The sequence below is a fragment of the Syngnathoides biaculeatus genome, chromosome 15 (genome assembly GCF_019802595.1).
Source record: "Syngnathoides biaculeatus isolate LvHL_M chromosome 15, ASM1980259v1, whole genome shotgun sequence".
Classification (NCBI taxonomy): domain Eukaryota; kingdom Metazoa; phylum Chordata; class Actinopteri; order Syngnathiformes; family Syngnathidae; genus Syngnathoides; species Syngnathoides biaculeatus.
In genome coordinates this window covers 18,636,306-18,643,419 of record NC_084654.1, presented here as the reverse complement: position 1 = coordinate 18,643,419, position 7,114 = coordinate 18,636,306, and positions in this window count along the sequence as shown.

Here is a 7,114-nt window from a genome sequence, read left to right as displayed (position 1 = left end):
ATCCAAATGAAACTCCTCAACTCACTTCAACATACGACTTCACCACCAAGAGACCAGCAGATGGGGTACAAAAACAGGGATGAAGTGATTATCTCAGTAAATAGAATACATTCCCATACAAATCTACAAATGCAAGCAATTTCATATCACAGTTGTGATGTCATATATATAAATATAGAGAATACTAGCGGGAGAGAAGATGCCACAAGAAAAAGAATGGAGGAAAACTGTGGTAGTCCTCATTTTTAAGAACAAAGGCGATTTTCAGAACTGCGGAAAGTACAGAGGAATAAAGATGATGAGCCACACAATGAAGTTATGGGAAAGAGTAGTGGAGGCTGGACTCCGGACAGAAGTAAGAGTACCACAGATGCATTATTTGCCTTGAGGATGCCTGTGGAAAAGTACAGAGAAGGTCAGAAGGAGCTGCCTTTTGGTTTTGTAGATCTAGAGAAAGCCTATGACAGAGTACCAAGAGAGGAACTGTGGTACTGCATGCGCAAGTCTGGTGTGGTGTGGCAGAGAAATATGTTAGAATAGTACAGGACATGTATGATGGCAGCACAACAGCGCTGAGATGTGCCGTTGTTATGTCAGAAGAATTTAAGGTGGAGGTGGGACTGCATCAGGGTTCCGCGCTGAGCCCCTTCCTGTTCGCAAGCCAAAAGAAAAAGAAGAAGGACGCAATGTCAGAGTTACAGCGAAACGTTGCCGATCGATGCAAAAAAAATGTGACGCCTCACAAACTTTATATTGAAATCCAACAGGATAAAATAGTGGAATCCTACTGCGCGTGTAAAGCAGGGTGAGTACTTTTTATTTGGAAAGATCACGAGTAATGTCATTGTAGTCTTTAGAAGTGAGTGGGCGTATTCATTTGACTTGGCTCCTAATCAAACCCAGTGCCCTGTCTTAAAACTCCGATGCAATAGAAATAGGCAAATAGACATTTCTCTTGCGTGACATGGCGCATTTATATCAACATGACATTATTTACATTGTCCACATTTAGTTGTACGTGCGGTCTTCCGTGAGCCTTAATCCATCGTAGACACTTCGTCATCTGTGTTTTAGGCTTTGGAAAATGAATCAACCGGGACCCTTGTAACCTAGCCGGATATCTTTCGTGAGAATTGCACATTCCCCAAGCGCATCTGAGGACCATTTTCTTCGTAACATTCACTTTTCCAAGCGCACGCTACTGACAACCAGCATTGCTTGTGGTACAATATGGCGATAGGGGCGGGTTGAGACAACGCGGCTATCTGATTGGCTGTTATAGTACGAGTGATTGGCAGGTCGGAAAGGTCCACTGTGTCACATGAGTCCCGTTCTTCTTCTTCTTTTTCTTTGCCTTTCGGCTTGTCCCATTAGGGGTTGCCACAGTGTGTCATCTCAGATGAACGCACATTTCGTTTTTGGCACAGTTTTAGCCGGGAAGAGAGGCTTACAGCACCTGGTATTCTCAGGCGGTGTCCCATCCAAGTACTAACCAGGGCCAAACCCGATTAGCTTCTGAGATCTGACGAGGTGCGACGTTCTCATGGTAGCATGGCTGTAAGCCCTCACATGATTCCCGTTGATGAGCAAAAACTGGCAAAAAACCCCCCCTCAAAAGTCACAATGTGGTCCTTCTTTATTTCCATTTTGTTTCAGATATAATTTTTACATACTCGTGGCAATCAGCATTTGTCAACTAAGGCTTTCCAGTTTTTAGAAGCACATTGACATTTAAGCAGTGTTGCAATTTTATCACATGGAAAGATATTTTTCTGTCCCCGGCTGCAGTTCAGCGACAGTTTTCAATCCAGGATAGATCCGTTCTTGACAAACCACGCAGCAGAAGGTCCTCAAAGAAAATCAACATTTTTGAGTTTCATAAACATCCATTTGAAGGCACTGCAAAAGTCACTGTGGAGGACTAAAATTGAAAATAATAATTGACTGAGAGGCAGAAAAGGTTTGTTTTCAAAATGAGACGTATCCGTTTTTTTTCATTTTGAGAAAAGGGCTTGGTATTGAAGTGAAAACAATTAACTCAATTTATGTTTCTAACTATTGGGGGATGGAAAGAGATGCTAAAAAGTAACTAAACACCATACTACAAAAAAATATTGGCTTTAATATTCACCGAGTTTTTTTGATGACAAATTTCCTTTTTTTCTCCAAAATGAGACATATCCAAACATTCTATTCTTGGCAAAGTGAGACATATCCAAATTTCGACTTAAACCTTCAGGAGCAGCTGTATTTTTTAAAAAAAAATCAGTTGCTTTTGATAGGCAATCATGAAAACTATTTGCCTTTCAACATTTCGAGCATTTTAAAATAATATTTAAGACCATGACCACCAAATTTAGAGAGTTAGGTATCAGAAATAAGGGTCAGTCACCAGTCACAATTTTCACAATTAGCGCACTAATGTCAGATGTTGAAAAAGGAGATGAAAAAATGGGAATTTCTTTTAAAAAGGTGTTTTTCAGTTATTTGGAAACTGTTTGTTTGTTCAGTATGAGGTCTTGGAAAGGCTGAGTTTACATCATTGTAATTTTGTGTATCTGTATGCGATTCTGCAATCCGACATCTGCAGGGATTGTGTCACTCAGTTGATTAATTTTGTTTATAAGTTGATGTGAGATCATTAAGAAAGTAAACTGCTTCAAACTAGTCTACCAAGGTTAATATGGGTTGCGAGGGATACCAGCAGAAAAAAAAATAGGTAGTCGATCTCATACACACATCTCCAAAATGAAATCAGTTTCAAACTCACAAATTCACTGTTTGAAATCTGACTCATTGAGTCTGCTTTCTTTTGATTTTATTTATAGCTGTCGCTGTCGGGGGAAAGAACACTGCAGAATAGGATATAAGTCTGTAGTCATAATAACAGTATTCATAATGCTCATAGACAAAAATTGAGTCTACTCCAAGGGTGTTGATTTCCTTTTAATGTCAACTTTTCTTAAGTCATAGCCGATTATAACTTTCCTTATAAAAAAATGGCAAAAAAAAAAGATTGCATAGAATTATAAAAAATTATTCATTCATTAATGATCGTTGGTGAAATATTTTGAACAACAAAATTACTATTCAAGCATTACACAATCATAGACAAAAAGTATGTTTATTACATTCAGATACAATGGTACTTGGATGAGAACTGAAGTATTAAATTGCAATAATTTCATAAAGAATTAAAATTAAATGGGAAAAGCACCCTCACAATGGGACAGCCTGCAAGTAAACCAGCACAATCACTGATTCATTTATTCGATATTTTTAAACATTGATAAACAAAATACAAGACTTAGTTCAGCTTGAAAGCAAGAAACACTGTAAAGATAAAATCGACAAAAATGCATGCCAAGGATTCAAATAAAAAAACATGGTAAAATGTATCACATGGCAAAACAATGAAAAGGTTTGCTACCGACTGCACTGGATATTTTTCAGTGTAAACAAAAACAGTCTTCAAAGATCAAAAGTCTTTATTTTCTTTCAATTCATAAGTAGAAAAGAAACATTACTGATTCACACATCAGTAGATTCTATTAAAAATAGAATTCATGTAAAAGAAAATCCAAATGTGATAAAAAAAAAAATAGGGGCTACTATCAAAGCAAGCGCTTCTTCTTTTCTGACCCCGTTTCCGCTGGGTTTCTTTTCCTTCCCAGCTTCATTCTCTCCGGTCTCTCGTACATAAAATCAAACTCGGCATTAGCATCTCTCTCAAACGTGGGCGCAGCCATTTTGGATGATGATGTGGAAGATACCGGAACTTCCCTCTAGACGAATTCTGATTGGATGCTGCTTGCTTCAGCAGCGCACGCTGATTGAACGAAATCATGTCGCATTTTGCTCTAAATAAGATCTCGATATGTCGCATTTTTAAATAAAACGCCATCTTCCTTGGCTGATATAGAACGATATGTCGCACTTTCAACAAAAATCAGAGTATCCCGATAACTACCATTCGGAGCTGGATAATTTTGGCGCGAGTTTCGTAAATCTGAAAAAAAATGCCTATGTCGCATTTTGAAAACAAACTCTTCAAATACTAAACCACTCGGGAACTGTGCTACCCGCTTGGAACAAAACGGTGTCAAAACATAGAATAAGGGATGAAATATTGATTTCTCGTCCAGCTTAGTGGAATTTCAAGAGTCTCCTCCAACTTCCCGTCCCAGTTGCGAGCTGAAAAAAAAATTGGATGAAGAGGGAAATTACATATAAACAAAAGAAGAGAAAAAGAGAGAGACGCTGAGCCAAAAGGAAATCTTTGACAGGGACCCACGCGGCAGTCAGCCGAGCTGTAGGACTCTGACACCAGAACTGAAAGCGTGGTCATCCATCACCGTGGCAACCCGACCTGTCAGCGCCGCGAGCTTGTGGGATGTGGCGGCGGTGCCGGGGCAGATGGGAAGGGAGGGACAGGACCCGGTGTCCTGGTTCAGCGCCGGTTTGAGGTTGGGGAGGCATCAGAGTGCATGCACACACACACACACATCCGAGATAAAAGAGGGGCTCAAATGTGTGTTGACCCTTGACCTTCCCTATTTCTGTGTCCGCTCCGCAGACATGCCGGTCCAGAGGACGAAATGCAGCACATCCATCATCGCAGGCCTCCCGACTCTGCTGACGACCGAAGTCTGGCTCATGTGCATGTTTGGGCGTGTGCCTGCGTGCGTGCAGTGCCAGGAAGTACTGAAGTGAAAATACTTCAAGACTGGACTTTATGTTTTCAGGTACTGAGTATGTATTTACCTGACAACTTTGCACTTTTGGAACCCGCCTTTTCAAAACTGTTATTTGTAATTTGACAAGATAATCTTATTACTTCATTAATCATTTTAATCAAACAGCCACACTCACAATCACACCTAGTGGCAATTTAGAGTGTCCAATTAATGTCGCATGTTTTTGGGATGTGGGAGGAAACCGGAGTCCCCCGAGGAAACCCACAAAGGCACGGGGCGAACATGCAAACTCCACACAAGGAGGAACGGGATCGAACGCAGAACTGTGAGGCCGACGCTTTACCAGGTGATCCACCATGCCGACCCGGTTTCCTCCCACATCCCAAAAAACATGCAACATGAACTGAACACTCTAAATTGCCACTAGGTGTGATTGTGAGTGTGGCTGTTTGTCTCTATGTGCCCTGCGATTGGCTGGCAACCAGTTCAGCGTGTACCCTGCTTCCTGCCTGTTGACAGCTGGGATAGGCTCCAGCACTCCCCGTGAGCCTTATGAGGATAAGCGGAAAAGAAAATGGATGGATGGATTACGGTGTGGGCCACAAAATATCATCTTGAAGACCACAAATTGGCCACGGGCCATAGGTTTGAGACCAGTGGTGTACAGTTTTTGCACTAACAAGTTATCAGAATATCCTTCGTGAGGTTTTAATCGTAACTTTCTTCTTACAGCTCTGGAAAAACACAATTTGCTCGTGACGTAGACAAACAAACACAGTTAGCGAGTAGATAATTAAGTACTGTACTTTAGAGTAAATAAGCAGAAGTGCCTTCACATGTAATTAAATCCCAATTTATCTGTGATTCAACTTCTCCTTAAAAGTTATTTGGTTAAGTCCAAGTCTCTCAGATGCACCATTTGTTTTATTTGTTGTTATTATTATTATTATTTCGTAATTGCATTTTTTTTTTTTTTGAGGATTCGGGATTGAATTACTCCTGCGTCAGATGTGCTCGCGTCACAGTAGCGCCAGCGCAACACTTCATTTCGTTTACTTGCGCTCAGTCCGTGGCGTTAGATTGCAAAGGGAGATTGAAATGTAACCCGGTTTGTAGCCTGCGTGGGGGCTTTAATCATCCGAGTGTAGTGCGACGAACGCTGCGATGATTGATATTGCGAGAGAGAGCGGCATTCGCGTCATCCTCGGGGACGGTGACTCCGGTTCAGGATCGCTTCCGCGACCCGGTTATCAAGGGCCCGCGGGACCGGATTCACATAATTGACGGAGGCCACCGGCCAGCGGATGTCGTGGAAGACGACAAAATAAAATAATTACAATTCAGGGACATAATCTTATCGGAAGACCTTCGTGATATGACGGCGGCATCAAAATTGTCTTTCCAAAGGTTAATGATGCTCCTTTTTTATATTACTGTGTCATTTTAACGTCGCTAATGGAGGAGGAACCCAATATAATAAATGCTTTCGCTAAATAAACGTTGAGACAGACCGCTGAAGAGTACCGTCATTTCTCGAAAATAATGTGCAAATTTTTTCCCAAAATATTTCCAAAAAGTTAATGGAGCGCATTATATTTGGGTATGGATGAAAAATAAAAAAATACATTGTATAGTTGGATGCAAGTACATAGAGTGGTAAAAAAGAAGGTATTCATATACATTTCGATATGATATTCGATGTCTTATGTTACGCATTTATGTATATTACGGTAATGTGCACCCCCCAACCTGAGCCGTCAGACCTCCTCGGGGAGCTTGCATTTTACCATCGTTAGCGTAGCATGTTTGTTGCTACAGCATCGAAGCTCAGGAACGACTACTAGTGAGTTTGTTTTAACTTAACCAAGACAAAAAATGTCGACTGCAACGGCTAGTTGTGCGGCTGCTTTTGAAAGAAATGGGTGTAATGGCCACATATTTAAAAACAAAAACAAAAACAGGAGGGCACAGACAATTAAAATGCTCGCTTTTGAAAAATGTGCCCATTACACTCGTTTCTACGTAGTATGAGCTCACGTTGTTTTGATGGCCACCAGCCGTGGGAGCAAAATAGGATCACTGTTCAATGGAGGAAGCACCGGAACTGTACCAAGTCATCGATGAGTTCGACGGCGATGCGTTAAAGGTAGCTACGATCCATAGTTTTCAGATTGGAGATGAGTCAGATGCTTCTTTTGAAGTCTTGGCCGAGGATGTGTAATATAGAGGTGCACAATGCACAAACATTTTATGCACAAATATTTAATGCCAAAAAGGTTCACGTTAAACACCGTTAAATAGTTTATTGAAATCTGTAATATGTGTTATCAACAATATTAATAAAATGTTATTCCATGATTGAGCATTTATTTTAGTTGGTTGAAGGATTCTGTTCTAACAATTACAGGGACCAGGAC